This window comes from Camelus bactrianus, chromosome 15 (genome assembly GCF_048773025.1).
Source record: "Camelus bactrianus isolate YW-2024 breed Bactrian camel chromosome 15, ASM4877302v1, whole genome shotgun sequence".
NCBI classification, from domain to species: Eukaryota; Metazoa; Chordata; class Mammalia; order Artiodactyla; family Camelidae; genus Camelus; species Camelus bactrianus.
Window position 1 is genome coordinate 32222483 of NC_133553.1, and position 14786 is coordinate 32237268.

The 14786-nt window shown below is 47.7% G+C and overlaps 1 protein-coding gene across 6 annotated transcripts in view; it reads left to right on the plus strand.

Moving 5' to 3' along the window:
• SLC4A1AP (solute carrier family 4 member 1 adaptor protein) overlaps window positions 1-14786 on the plus strand; it is a 78672-nt gene that overhangs the window by 34853 nt on the left and 29033 nt on the right. For 3 of the 6 annotated variants that reach the window (XR_012499273.1, XR_012499278.1, XR_012499275.1), the window contains exons 15-16: window positions 12416-12557; window positions 14294-14758. The exons of 1 other annotated variant lie outside the window; for it this stretch is intronic. The gene's annotated coding sequence lies outside the window, so the exon portion shown is untranslated. The remainder of the gene's footprint in view (window positions 1-12415; window positions 12558-14293; window positions 14759-14786) is intronic. 2 more of the 6 variants (XR_012499274.1, XR_012499277.1) reach the window with 1 other exon arrangement.

The following is a 14786-nucleotide window of genomic DNA, read 5'->3' on the forward strand; positions in this document are numbered from 1 at the left end:
CTCTGTTCCAAGCCTCCAGACTGCAAAGCCTTGGTCTCCAGACAGGAAGCTGCCTGGAGGCCCTCACTGCCTTCCTAGGCAATCGAATCCAAGGTTATTCTAGGAGCAACAGCCCTCAAGGTCAGCCTCCCTCTGCCTAACTGCAGTAACTCCTCCACTGGCCCTGACTCTGGCACGGACCCCACCTCTGTGAGACTGCCAGGGCCTGGTGCCTGAGGAAGGGCCAGCAGGCAGGGATTCCTTCACCCGGACCCTTGCCTCAGGAGGGATTGAGAGGAAGCAGAAGCTTTGCCTGCAGACCTGGGCTGGCCCTCCTTCCATGGCTGTGTCTGTAGGGAGGACCCTCAGAAAGTTCCCTGATGGCTGTGAGGTTTGCCAAGCCACATGCCCACTGAAAGCAAACAGCCATAAAATAGCCCATTCTTATGGAGCGTTTATGTGTTCATATTAGTTGACCTAATCCTCACAATCCCGTAAAGTAGGTACTTTTATCATCCCCATTTTACAGTTGACTGAGACAGAAAAATGTAAATTGACTCGGCTATATTCACAGAGCTAGTGGGGGAACGGCCAGAATTTGGGCCCAGGTGGTTCTGACTGCAGGTCCTACTGAATTTCACACACCATTGCTCTCAGCTGAGGGCCCTTCGACTCAGCTTTTCTCTCTAAAAAGTGAGTTTTGTTTTCTCTTCACTGAAAATTAGCATAAGGTATCTGAGAGTCTAAGCATGATGAGTGCTTGGAGATTTCCATTTTTAAAAAAATCAGATATTCTTATTTTTACTTCCCGGGGTGTTCTCCCCCCAGCTGTTGCTCTCCTGAAAACAAGCTGTCTCATTTTTGCCAGTCTCAAGTGCTGCGCGTCCTCGTGGCCGTGCCGAGTGGGACGGGCGTTCATCTGTGTTCCGGCGCACGGCCCACACGCGTGCCTGCGCCACTGACTCCTGCCCAAATCATGCCTGTGTCACTCTGGGGTTAATGGCTTATGATTTGCCAAACAGAATTCTCAGGAAAGGTATGTGGCTAATGCGGCTTCACACAGGCTTTGTTCCCTGACGGCTGGGTGTTATAGGAATCATGGTAAGAAACAGTGGCTAAGGTTGTGGGTAGGGGACTACCCACAAGTAATGTTGGAATGAAATAATAATATAGTTGACATTTATTAATCCTTACTACCTGCAAGGCTTTGTTTTAAGCATTTTGCAGAAATGATCTCGTTTAAGTGATACAATAACCCTATGATATTAGTACTATCATCACTTGATAGAAAACTTGAGTTCATGTAAAGCCCAGGGGCTGGGGTTCTGATGCACTGAGCCAGCACTAACTGCAAATTAAAAGGGGGTGCTGGCTTTTCCAAAGTGACATTTTGGTCACTTGTTGAAATGGACAAGTTATTTTATTTTGAGCCAATGGAGGGTAAAAATGCAGTGAAAATAGGCCCTTATATTGCTGGGAACAGTTTAATTCGAACAGTCTTAAAGAAAGCCATTTGTTTACATGTATCAAGAGACTTAAAAATGTTCATACTTTTTACCTTAGAGCAGTTCCACTCATGGGAGTCTGTCTAATCCAAGAAAACAAATAAATGAAAAAGTAATATTTGGCATTATGATAGGCAAAATTTGGGCATGACTTAAATGTCCTTCAATAAGGGAATGATTAAATAAGTCATGAAAAGAATTATGACCATCTCATGCTGGAATATTATAGTGTCATGAAAATGGTGGTTATGCTATCTATGGTTATGTTAGAATATTGGGATTAATGTGATTTTTCTTTTTCATTCTTTCTTTAATGTGGTTTATTTTTTGTAGTACAAGTTAGATTTCTGTAAGAGCTGGGAAACGGTTGGAAATGATCAAAAGAATCTGTTTCCTTTCTCCTCTCTGGACTTGAGTTTCTACCTCTATAAATAAAACAGTTAAACTAGAAGTTGATGACTTCTAAGTCATCCCAGTTCTAATGTTGTATATTCTCTGATACATGCAAATGGCTCTTTTTGTTATAGTTGCAAAGCCAAAATTCAGTCTTCAAGCTAAAAATGGACAGATCAGACTAGAACCTGTTTTGTGACCCTGAGCTCAGGTTATGCTTACATGTGTCAAAGCCCCCATATTTATCTGGAAAAGAAGAAAACAGAATGCTGTCTGAATCAGCATAGACACACCTTTAGGCTCAGTGTTCCCACTGGGAAGTCAAGGGCCTCAGACTTGGGGGTCCTGGCACTGGGTGTCTAAGGAGTGACTTCTCAGCTCTTCCCAGTGTTGAGGGGTTATCTTAGACCAACTCCCTCATTCCCCTGCTATGAGCCTGTTACATGGAGACCAAGTAGGAGTTCTCTGACCCTGGGAAATAAGTGAGGCTAGCAGTCAGGGGAAGCGTGTTGTAAATTCATTGACCTGGAGAAGCGTGTGTGTGCGCGAAGGGAAAGGCCTGGAAGAATGCCACTCTGCTGGCACAGCCTTCGTCAGAGCCCTGAAAAGGGCTGAGTGGGCTCTGACTCAGCTCTGTGACTCACTCCCCGTGCTGCCGTCTCCATGCTCTGGGTGCATCCTCTGGACCATTTCAGCTCAGCCTCCAGAGGAGGAAGGCAAGATTTGGGCCGACACCTCCGGATGACTCACCCTGCTGAGCTGGAAGAAGGGGGCCAAACCCCCCCTCTCCTGCACCCCTCATCACGCCCTGCCTCCCCGGCGGCTCCCATGCAGCCCCAGACCTCATGCTTAGGTTATGGCTGCTCTACCAGGGGCCCCCACCCAGGCGCTATGCACCCCCACTCAAACTGCCATAATGTCCTTGGTCCCTTCACCTGTTGTCCCCTGTGCTTCTTGTGGGTGTCTGAGGTCAGCTTGTAAGGGGGCTTGTAAGGCTCTCCCAGATCGCTTGTCAGTCTGTTTTTCGCCTCTCACAGAGCTTTCCTGCTGACAAAATAGTCTTACATCCCTTTTCTCATTTGAGTCTCTGTGAGACCCTAAGAAGCCTGGCAGGGCAGCAAATACCACCCTTCTACAGGGGAGGGCATGGAAGGTCAAAGATGCGAAGGAACTATGAAAGAGACTCATGAAGGACACCGAGGCTGGGGTGGATCGAGGCTAGCCGGGGAAGGGCAGAGCTGCAATGCTTTTGGTTGGACAGTGGGTTAGGGCAGGGGGACGGTGCTGGCCAGTTTGTGACATGACAAGTAGTACGACTGCCTGAGGGCTAGGCAGATGAGGTGTTTTGACTTTATCCTGAGACCAGTGGGTAAGCACTGAGGGGTTTCCAGCAGGGGACCCAGGTGTGGTGTGGCAGGAAACTGGAGCAGGGCAAGCTGGGAGGCTGTTTCCCTAGTTCAGAGGAGAGCAGATGGTCTGCCTGTGCAGTGGCTCCTGGGATGGTGTCAACCCTGAGAAAATTGTATATATTTATTCCTGTCAAGGGGTCGGAGCGTTCTCTATATGGTGACTGGAGCCAGGCAGTGGGTGAGATGGCTCAGGAAAGAGGGAGGGACACTGGGGACACCAGCCCATAAGAGGTGAGCCAATGCAGGTTGGCCCTGCAACAATAATACCCTCACAGGGTGGCAGGTCATAATGTTAAAGCACCAGCTGGCGTGACCTCCGTCCCTGCGGACAAGGCCCTGTGAAGGAGACAGGTCACTCTCGCCTCACAGAGGCTCAAGGGTGACATGACTTGAGGGGACCCCTAGTCCTCCCTCTGTCATGGTTCCTCTCCTCCTTCCACCCAAGGCTGGGCTGCACGGGTCACCACCCAGGAACTGAGGACACAGCCTTGGCAGGCAGCCAGCAAGCGGCCTCTTGGGAGAGTTCCAGGAACCTCCAGTGGGCCCTGGCTGCGGGCTCTGGGAAGGGCTGGGCTCCCTCAGCCCTTTTAGCCTTGGAGGATGGTAGAGGGGTAGGGTTTCCAGATAAAATATGGGATGTCCAGTTAAATTTGGATTTCAGATCAACAACAAATACTTTTTAGTATAAGTATATCCCAAACATTCCATGAGACATACTTGTATTTTTAAAGTATTTGATGCTTATCTGAAATTCAAGTCTAACCGGATGTCTGTCCTGTATTTTTATTTGCTAAATACAGGACAGACACCCATAGGAGTACCTTACTGCCCCTGCATACCAGGGCTTTGGGGATTTTTCCTTCATCTGAGGCAATGGTAAGACCCAGCCTGTGCATCCCTCCGCCTGCCCTGGGGCTCCATGCAGGGCTCAGGGTTGCCTGGGGAGACATACCCTGTCCCTGATGGCCTTCCAGCTTCTGGCTCAGCCCAGCAGGCATCTAACCCAGGCTACTGTGGCCTTCCACGTGCCAGTGGTTCCCTGCTTGGGTGGGCAGCCCTCTGCCTCTGATCGTGGGGCCTAACAAGGGAGGGGATCAGGGCTCTCTGCTCTGCTCTGGCCGGCAGCATCTTGCCAGGCCTGGTAGCAGCCCTCAGCCAGCTGGCAGCTTGCACTGTGGGACCCAGACTGAGGACTGGAGGAAAAGGGAAATTGTAAGCTCTGCTGTGGGCTTAGGGTGGTGGAGTGTGTGTTTGTTCAGAGGCCTATGTTAGCCCTGGCCTGGGCTCTACAGAGTTCATGGTGTTTTTGCATGTCTGAACTCATTCGACCCTCACCGCCTCCTGTCAGGTGGACAAGGAGGGTATTTCAGCCGTCCCCTACTTTATGGATGAATGAACTGGGGCTGAGAGAGGTTCAGTCTTTGCCCAGAGTGACATCCTATCACGTGTGAGTGGCAACTTCATCCTTGTATGGAGCCAAGTGGTAATGGGAGTTGACACTCTGGGAGAAGTTTCTCTGTTCCCACGGTAGGGGGCAGACCTGAGGCCTTGCTTTGAGAACCTGATGGACAAGTCTACTGCCCTGCCCAGGCCAAAGGCAAGACAGACAGGCTGGCAGCTCTCACTGGTGGACCTTGGAGAGCTTCCTCAGGATGCATCTTATCTCTACCCTCCCCAGACCTGGAGTGGGTGGCAGACGTGGTGAGGACCTTCCTGGGGCAGCAGGACAGGGTACTGCATGCTGAGTAAGGATCTGGGTCAGTCACAGCAGAGTCTCGGTGACTGTCGAACCAGACTTTGAAGGAGGAAGACACAGTGATGTGTGTGGCCGAAATTGCATATGTGAAGAGTTGTGTGTGTTTATTCCACAGATATTTTCTGAGCGTCCACTACCTGCCAGTCACCATTCTAGACACTGGGGATACGGCAGGATAGAACAAATATGCTTACAGAGATGCCTCACAGGTTTTCTTCTCTTGCTTGTGAGCTGACTGTCTTGACTCCACAAATGGAATGTTAAATTCAGCCCCTTTATCAGCTTCTAGAAAAATATCCTTTCCCACCAAACATGGGGTGGGGGTAGGGCGTGTATGTGGGGGGAGGGTCATTTTACTGAAGATTTACGAGGCCACGATGAGAAGCCATCACTCCTCTCACAGCCTCTCACTCTGTGCATCAGTCCTCAGTGTACATGACCCTTCTCCCAAGTCTCCCTTTGGCTCTTCAGCCATCCGGGGGATGCACATCCCTCCCTCCCCCCGATTCCCACCCCTGCCTCCCAGCCTAGCCAGCTTTCCTCTTGTGGCTTTCTCCCAAATATCCAATCTTGGGAGGGAAGGCTTTTGGGTCGTTCTCCTGTCACTGTTTAGCCTTGAAGGACACAGTCTCTTTCTGTAAGGCCCTTACTTTTTGACGTGGGGGTGTTGTCCCTAATCCCGCTTCTATTTCTCAGAATTATTCCCGAGTGAAATGGCCTCGTATCGGAAAAGAATTGTTCTCAGATCCCTCCAGCACCGTGGGTCAGGTCAACCAGAGACACCCTTGGCAGCGACTTGCTTTCAGTGTTAGATCAGCCAGTGGAAGACCAAGCCCAGTGTGTTTATGGGAGGAAAGGTTGAGCTGCTTCCCTGTACTTTGAATTTGGAGGTAATTTAGGACCTTGTTCTCATTCTTTTGTTAATAAAATAAAACAATAGACACATACTACCATCAAAAGAACATTGACAGCCTGTGTTTATGTTTTTATGTTGTGTCTGTCTCTAATGCAACTGCTATGCAGATTTTTAACAAAATGAGTTTTCACTCAGCGTTGGAGAGTATGATAATCAAAACAAAACAGGAGGGTGGTTTTTCCCCCTGTGTCTTTCATTCTTGCTCTTTCTCTTCCTTTTCTTTCTTTTACTTTTTTTTTTTTTAACACTTTCTCCCTTAAAACAGATGTTGACCCTTCTGTCAACATTGACCTTGGCCATCTCTGACAAGGCCAAGGCAGAGAAACTGGGTTCTAAGAAGGTCTGTGTTCACTCTGCAAAGATCCCAACCAGGAGTCAGGCAAATAGTCTTTTCATCTGCTGTTCTGAGGGACTTTGCTGCTCTGCCCCACCCTCCCTGAAAAGGACCTCCTGTGTGACTTGGACACTTGAAACTGGTGCCTGGGACGAGAGATGTGTGAATGAGGAAAGCAAGCAGAGGGTAAAGAAAAGAAGGGAAAGGAAAGGAATAGAAAAGGAAAGGAAAGAAAAAAGGAACAATGAGACTAGAGAATCAGTGTAAACTTTGTGAACTCAGTGACAAGGATGACAGACACTGGTCACTTACACATTGTAATTAGGAGTTGGATCTTTTGGCTGAAGGTAACTGAATCACAGCTGTAATTAGCTTGGGCCCCAAAGGAGATGGAGTTGGCTCATTTAAGCTGACTGTGGAGACAACAGAGAGGGAACAACTGGGTTCATGGACACCCACGGGACTCACCCTACCCTCTTGGGTGTTGGTTCCTCTGCAGCTCTCAGGGCTGGGCCAGAGAGGAGAGAGCTCCTCCCACCAGCTCCAGTACTGACATAAATCCCTAAGACATCTCGGCCAACAGCAGCATTCCAGTTTTCAATCATCAGATTTGGAAAGTGTTAAACTCTGATACTCTCAGCTATTGGTGAAGGAACAGGAAAGTGGGGACGTTAATGCTCTGCTACCCTGCTGGAGGGGGTGTGAATTGTCCTAGCCACTTTGGATGGACAGCTGGCGCTATTTATTATGATTTTAAATGAGGATCCTATTGTTCCAGTGATGCCACTTCTCAAAATCCAGACCAGTAACTCTCATACATGTGCACAAGAAAACACCGGGAAGGATATTATTTGAAGTGTTATCTGTGGCCCCAAATTAGGAATAACTTAAATGTCCACTTTTAAACCATGGTATATTTTATATTCTGGAAAAATGGAAACTGTTAAAAAGAATGAAATATGTATTGACATCAACTCCTAAGGTATTTTGGTGAATGAATGAAGTGATTTGCAGAATGATACATACACTATGGTATCACTCAAGCATAAACAAAAACAAAACTTTGAAGTAATAATAGATATATCTATGTATATGTTTATAACATATTTCTAAATGCATCCAAACGCATAGAAAAAGGTCTGGTGAGGGACTAAAATTAGGGATGGGGATTGTAGGAGACTGTCAGCTTTGCCTATTTTCAATGATAACATACTCATGTATAATTTGTGCATTTATACTTAATTTTTAAAACTGAAAAAGCTAAAGCTATGGAGGCATTCTGATTGGTTAGAGTTGGGTCATTCCTAGACTAATCACTGTGGCCAAGGGGCTCCTAGGATTCTCTGACTGGCCCCGGCCGGGTTACACACTCACCCCTGTGGACAGTGGAGCAGTACACTTGATTGGCAGCTCCTTGCATAGTTAGATGTTGGAGTGGTGGAAGAGCAGTTCCGCCAAAGAGGGGAGGTGCTGCTGTAGGCAGGCAAAATAATAAATCTCCATAGTGAAAGCTTTGGAGCCAGCATTATCTTTGTGGGTTTGTGTAGGTGTCATGCAAGGCTGAAATACTTTGTTCAGTGTCTTTCTATTACAATATAGGACGAGGATTTGTTTGCTCAGTGCTATATCCCCAGAACCCATGAAAGTTCTGAGTATGTGGTAGCTGCTAGGTATAATAGATAGTGGTTGAGTGGGGACACCACTACCATAGTCTGTGATTATTTTAATAGTAATCTACAGATGGACAGCTGCAAAGGCCTCTCCTCCCAATGCTCTCCGCAAGCACAGAGGGAGAAAGGGAGAGGAAGACAAATCACCAGCGCAGGACTCCTCCCTAGGCCCAGGAAGTTGCCGTGACAGGTGCTGGGACAGTGTTTGACAATGACCTGGACAGGTGTGGGGTTGGCCAGGGGGAGTATCTTCAACCCAGTCACTCACACCCTCTCATGATTAAGCGGTGCTTCCTTTGCAGGCTACTGAGAGTTTGCAAATGCTCCCTTAGCCAGTGTAATAGCCTCGCAGATCAGCTGTGGGAGATGGGGCCACAAGGGAAGAGAAGGTGGCAAAAAGGGCCAGGTCACCCAGGGCGAGTGACCCTTGGGGTAGTCACATAACTCACCTAACCCTTGGGGGAGAATCCTTTCATCCTCTGCAAAGTGAGGAGGATATCATAAGCAATCTCTCTGTGACCCAATGAACATGCCCCTCTGCTATTTCCATTATGCTGTAAACATGGAGGTGTCAACCACAACCCTGAGAAGCCCGGTTTTCTGAGGGAGCCCCCCCATGGAGAGAGAAGAGCAGAGTCCCAAGGACTGAACCTTGGGTGGTACCCTCAGCAGGGAAGGAGGGATTTGTGAAGGGCACCGTGGAAAAGGATTGGTCCAGGGGAAGAATGATTGGCAGTTGGAGGTTAGGAAAACCAAGAGTGCAGAGGATTCCGGGAAGGGGCCCCTGGCAGTGTTAACATTCCACTTGTGCTGTTGGAGCCATGATGCTCTGGAAACAGAATGGTTCCAGAAAACAAGTGAGGCTGGAAGCCAGCCTACAAAGGAGAAAAAGGGAAGTGGTGTCCAGTTCTCCCTTGAGAACTTTCCTAGCTGTATCTAGCCTGCGAGGTGAGCCCAGGGAAAACTGGGTAGACCCTTTCCTCCCTCCCACCCCTCTCCTAGGTGCTGGCCGGCCTCCGCTTGGGGGAACAGCATTCTGCCCCAGGTCTATGGGCATGGAAGTCTCAATCCTGAGCCCTAGGTCTGATCTCAGTCCCTGTCACCCCCTCTGCAAGAGAACTGGGTCCTTCTGAGTCCTGTGCCCTTCCCCCTCCCCCCTCTCTACTCTGGATGAGCTGAGGTCCTGCCTGGAAGGGCTCAACCAGCTTTCTTCCCAGGCCTGGCCTCCTGAGGGTGTGATGGCAGGATGAGCTTCCTTTAGCCAGGTCCAGAGCGTGGCTGCCCAGAACCTCTGTGTCTCAGACCACACGCTTATCCTCTCCATGGTCTCCCCTCCCATGCAGATACCCCCAGTCCCTGTGCCTCCTCTGCTTTTGAGCTCCCAGAATACCTCTCACTTGAGAATACTTGCTGAGTGGAGAACTAGGGGAGAAATAGTATGATTTTAAGACAAAGCATTAAAGTATTATAATGTTATACAAACATCAGTATAGAATACACAAATAGTATAATATTGTAATGTATATAACATACATATTTTTATATAGTTTATATTTGGGGGTTGAAGCTTTACTGTAAATGCACAATTTTGTATTCCCCCCTCCCCTTTTTCTTGTCACCTAGCACCAAATCCCAAGCATTTTTCCTGATCATAAAAAACTTGTGAAGGCATTTTAATTAAGGCCAGGGGAGGCCAGTGTAGAAACCAGTGTGTATTTGTAGGCAAAGGAGAAGGTGTGAGGGGAGAGAGGCAGCGGAAGGATGCTGTAGGGGGAAGGGAGCATCTTCCTTCCAAAAGTCCAGGTGGGGCCAGGGCCATGAGAAATGGTGCCAAGGTGGTCAGGGCTGGAGATGTCCTGGATGAGGAGGTGGATTGGCCCCTGCTTTTATTCTCACTCCTGCACATGTGACCCTGGAGACCAAGCAGTGAGTCTACACCCTTCAGGTTTGATGGATTTTCTGGTTGAAGAAATTTGATAATTTCAGCTTTTGCAACCAAACGGATTTAGTTGCTGAACGCTGGGCTGAATCTGGCTTGGCTGAGTCTTCTGTAAGGAACCCAGGGGAATTCGAGTTGTGCATTATTTAGTGGAGAAGAGAAACCAAGCCAGATAGCTCACGAACTGTGCAGATTCCAGGATGCATTTTCAGACACCTTTCTTTCACTTCCCACCACCCTGTCCGCTCCCCAGCCCTCTGATCACTGGCCACCTTGACTCCCACAGCTGAGGTTCTGCACCAATGAACACCTCCATCCTTTGCTGTGACCATTATCTAGCATTTGATGAATGTCCTTCATTCACTGAAAGTATTTATCCTGTGTGAGATCCTATATTAAGCTGTTGTTATAAGACACATCTTTGTCCTCAAGAAGCTTCCATCTACCCAGCAGTCAGCTTGAGGGACCACAGAGATCACTGAAACTTTTGTCTGGATGACAGACCCCTCTGTGAACTGATGACAGCTTTGCATGATTCCCCAGAAAAATATACATGTATATAGAAATTTGCAGACAATTGAGGGCAGCACCAACCTCCTGAAGCCTATTTACAATTTAAAGGACTATGTTCCCTAAGTTGCAAATGCTTGATCTAATTTAACTGTCTCATTTTATAGATCTGGAAACTGAGACCTAGAGAGGGAAATGACTTGTCTGAGGTCACAAAGAGGGTTAGAGGCTGAGCCAGCCCTTGAAACCAGGATTACTGGCTCCTCAGACACTGTTCCACCAGACCTGCTCTCTCTTCCCTGTTGGCTGGGAGAGCCTAGCTGAAAAGGGGACCTAGGCCAGTTCCCTTTACAGCTGCTAAGCCCAGTGGTGCCCAGCCTCCAGGTTGTCTTCCTCACCAGCTGTCTGGTCCTGGGGAATGTGGGCTGGTGGTGCTCCCTGAACAGTTGCTCTGACCCTGACCACCCCAACTGGTTCCCCCCAGACGTCAAGGGAAATGTTCTGGAGGGAACAGGATGTGTTTTTCTGCAAAATCATTTGTCTCACAAGATGATTTGCATACTGGTGGGGACACAAATGTCATTCCCTGCCCATTTCCTCCCTAGAGAAAAGTGTTCCCATCACAGCTTTCCCTGCCAGGGAGGAGGCAGCTGTGTGGGCCAGTCCCAGCCCCAGGGGACGACTTCCTGATAGAGAGGAATCAAATGTTAGTGAGGGCTCCCAGAAGTAAGGAGGCTCCTTTGTTTGACCTCTCCTCACTCCCAGGGCTTAGCTGGAAGGGGCTCCAGCTCTGGCAGATGGCCCACTCCTGTGATCCCTCGGGCCCTAGGCATCTCACCTGATGTTTTTATTACATCTTTTGGAGTTCAATTACTGAAGATTCAGCTGCTAGAAGAGAGGAGTGAGGTGAAGATAGGTGAAAACTAGTAACAAATACTTAGTACTTACTCTGTGCCAGACATTGCTCTAAGCGTGTTACAGGTACAGTCAATTTATTTAATCTTCACAACAATCCAGTGAACTTGGGTCTATTATTTTTTTCCATTGTCTATGTGAGAAATCAAAGTTCAGAGGGGTTAAGTAACTTGCCCAAAGTCACACAGCCAGGATTTGAACTCAGCCTATCTGCCTCAGAGGTAGGGACTCTAAATACTGATATGAGGGAGAATTAGAAGGTTAGAGGTCCCTTGACAGCTGTGCTATAGTCCAGAAATACTGGCATGACATTCAAGACCCCTTATGATCTGGTTCCAGCCACACTGCTATCCCTCCCTGCCTCCTACCATGGTCCATTACCAAAACTGTCCATGAATCTGCCCCAGCTGGTCTGCACATACTGTTTCCTCTGCCCAGACAGCACTTCCCCATTTCCCTGTCTGAAATGTCTATCCACTGAGAACCTCTGAAAACCCCTTCCAACATCTGCACCTTGAGTCAGACAGGCCCTTTTCTTTTCTTTTCTTTTTTTTTTTTCCAATGTGGCTCTCATCAAATTGTCCTCTAATTATTGGCTAATAAGTCTCTCTCACTTCTAGATGTTGCCCCAAAGGGCTGATGTCTGTCTTACTCATTTCAGAATCCTCAGCACCAAACCTGGTACTTGATATGTGGTAAATATTCAGCAGATGCCTGTTAGGTGCAGTGGACAAAGCATGATACAAAACACTATGTACAATATGCTCAATATTGTATTACATGTGCTGTAAATACACCACAACCTGACTATATCCCAAAAATGTTAAGTGATTTTTCACAGAATTTGGACTTTACAGATGATTTTTATTTCTTTGTATGTGTACATTTTCCAAAACTTCCATAATTAACATGTATTACTTCTGTAATACCAAAGGAAAACTGTTATTTTTAAATTATTTTGGAACGAGTAATAATGCTAATATTTTTAGGACTTACCACGTAAAAAATTAAGAGCTTTTTGTGTACTATCTCTAATTCTCACAACGATTCTCCTTGGTTAGTAATAGTGGCATCATTACCATTTTACAGATGGGGAAACTGAGGTCCCGAGAGGTCAAGTAACTCACTCAAGGCAACACAGTAAATAGTGGGGTTGAACTTGGAGCCCAGCTTTCAAACTCCAGAGCTTGAACTACAGCCTCTCTGCAACTACCCTCTAGGGGTAAGATAGGTAAATGGAAAATCTCTTTTAAAAAAAAAACCAACCTTTTATTTTGAAATAATATCAAACTCAGAACAGCTATGAGAATAGTACAATGAACTTCTAAATATCCTTCTCCAGGATTTAAGTCATTAATGTTTTTCCACATTTGCTTTATCGCTCTCTCTCTCTGTCTCTCTCTGCATATACACACTGTTATTCTTATAACAGCTTTATTGAGGTATTATTCACATCCCATAAAATTCACCCATTTAAGGTGTACAATTCAATGACTTTTAGTGTATTCACAGATATATGCAACTATCACCACAGTCAATTTTAGAACATTTTCATCACCTCAGAAAAGAAACCACATACACTTATGATATCTCCCCCTAAATCCAACTCCCTCTAGCCCTAAGGAACCGTGAATCCACTCTCTGGCTCTGTAGCTCGACATCATTTATAAATGGAGTTATATAGGCCATTTTTGTGACTCGCTTCTTTCACTTAGCATAATGATTTCAAGATTCACCCACATTGTAGCATATATCATACTTCATTTCTCTTGATAGCTAAATAGCATTCCAGTATATAGCTATATGCTACATTTTATTTATTCATTCAGCAGTTGATGGACTTCGGGTTTGCTTCTACATTTTGGCTATTATGAACAATGTTGCTATGACTATTCATGTACAAGGGTTTGTGTGGACTTAGGTTTTCATTTCTCTTGGGCATGTACCTCGGAGTGAATTCCTGGGTCATATGACATCCGTATGCTTAACTGTTTGAGGAATAATAATGTACATATTATTATTATTACTTCTGGACCATTTGAGAGTTAAGTTGTAGACATGCCCCTTTATCCCCAAATACTCAGAGAAAACAAAGGACTTTCTTTTTCATAACTACATTTCAATGATCAAATTTATGAAATTTAACATGGATACAATAGTACTATTTATTACTTAGTCCATATTTAAATTTTGCCAATTATGCCCTTAAAAGCAGCGATTCCACCCCCCCCCCGCCCCCGCCATCCCGCCATTTAAGATGCAATCCAGGATCAGGCATTGCATTTAGTTCTCATTGTCTGTAGTCTCTCCCAGTTCCTCAGTCCTCCTTTACCCTTCTGTGGCTTTGTAAGATACCCCTCAGTTTAGGTTTATTCCATCGTCCATTTGATGGGCGCTGAGGTCAAGTAGTGCAGCTGCAGACTGGAAGGCACACGCCATGCCCCTTCCATCCCGGGAGGGGCTTAGGGGAAGCTGCAGGAACCAGGGAGGGGGAACCAGGAGGATTTCCTGGGAAGTGCCCCCAGAAAGGCAGAGGCTCTGCGGAGGCCTCTTCCTCACCCTTTCCCAAGAACTACCAAGAGAGAACAGAGGTTGTGTCTGGGGGCCAAGTGCTTCCCGTTGTGGCTTCACTGAGGGCTCCTGAGGCTTCGAGCAGCCTGAGCCCCGCCTGGGAAAGGCTGCAGAGAGAGACTCGGGATGTCCGGGAAAGGGCGGTGGGGAAGACCGGCAGGCCCAGTGCTAGGAAGGAGCTGCCCCTTTCTGGGAAGGACTTTGATGCAAGAGCCCACCCCCTTCACCCCGCCCTCCCCCGCGCCTGCGCTTCTGCTTCCGGCAGCCCCGGTGGTTCACTGGCAGGCGCTGGGGGAGGAGACCGCGGCCCGATTTTAATCCGAGGCACGAGGTGGGGATCGGGAGCTGGTGGGCGCGTCTGGCTTCGCTTGGCCCTAAGCCTGTTTGTTTCTCTAGGACTCCCCGCCGAAGGCCCCAACAATCTTTGCAAGAGGCCTTCTAGAAACTGTCAACACGATTGATAGGAGCAGAATCTTCAGTCCTGCTCGCCTCCAGCTGCCAAGCAAAGTTCTGCTTGAGGTAGCAGTGGCGCATTCCTTCGTTTATTCATTCATTTTTGTGGCTGAAGATCCGGGTTCCTCACCTTTTCATCTCTCTCTTGGGGAAGAGGCTCACGGGGCTTCCAGGTGGCCGTCCTGTCCCCAGCCGGCTTCTGTGGAGAACATCTGTCCTCAGAGCTCCGGAGGGCCTGCCCTCCCTCAGCTTCAGGGCCTTGGGTTCACGCCAGACCAGGGCTGAGCTGTTCCCAACTCAGTTTACAATGTGGCCACAGCCATCACCTGGGAAAGGCGGAGCCTTAGGGAGCCAACCAGAGAGGAGTAAGCAGGGAGAGGAGGAAGGAAACTCACACCTGGTGCACAGGTGAGCCCAGAGACCAGCAGAAACGTGG